This window comes from Sinocyclocheilus anshuiensis, unplaced genomic scaffold, assembly GCF_001515605.1.
Source record: "Sinocyclocheilus anshuiensis isolate Anshui unplaced genomic scaffold, SAMN03320099.WGS_v1.1 scaffold2039, whole genome shotgun sequence".
In the NCBI taxonomy this organism is placed as follows: domain Eukaryota; kingdom Metazoa; phylum Chordata; class Actinopteri; order Cypriniformes; family Cyprinidae; genus Sinocyclocheilus; species Sinocyclocheilus anshuiensis.
The window spans coordinates 395,921-396,826 of NW_015550822.1; positions in this window are offsets into that span (position 1 = coordinate 395,921).

A 906-nucleotide genomic window follows, 5' to 3' on the forward strand; every position below is an offset into this window, starting at 1 on the left:
CAGTAGGGGCATAGGCGGAGTTGTGGGCGGGGGGGGGCACTGCACCCCCCTCCCAGACAAGAGCCAATCATGATTTTGTCTGAGCTATGAATAAAATATAAAAATTAAATCATTTATATTTTCTCATTTTATTTGTATTATCATGTTATTTTAGTGGATAGAATAAGTACGTTTTGGGCTAAATTAATTTCTATGATATTTAAGCCCCATTCTCGCGAGCCGCGATTCATCATGATTCTTAACTTGTCGCGATAGGCTACATGAGAGGAATCTCTTTTCATTATTTTCCAGCTTTAGCAAGATAATGGAAATTCGTTGTATATTTTAATAAACCCGCGAATAAAAATGTGGTGGACTGAGTCACCGCTGGCTGAATTGGACAGGCGATATTCACATGAAGCGTTGTCCACGAGTGTGGCGTGTGACGCAGTATTCAGTTGTGACTAAAACAGCATCAGTCCCCTATTAAGCATGTACGCAAGCCTTAAGATTCACCCTCAGCTTGTGACAGCTGAAATGGACCTTGTGAAATGTGCGATCGCATCGCCGATCACTCTTGAGAAACCTTAATATGAAGTAGTTCCTATGGCTCAGTGGTAGAGCATTGCGTTAGCAGCAGTGTTGGGGAGTAACTAGTTACATGTAACGGAATTACGTGATTTAATTACAAAATAAAAGTAATTGTAATCAGTTACAGTTACTGAGAAAAAACATGTAATTAAATTACAGTTACTTATGAAAATGTTAAGGATTACAAAGGGGGTTACATCTGCTTTTTTAACACACACTCCCACATACAGATTTAACTGATTTCTTTCATAAATTGCAGTGACTGCTCTAAAATATGAAACACCAATGTTTCAGGAGTTTAGAACAAGCTTGCTCGATAACTCTCTTATTTCCTAT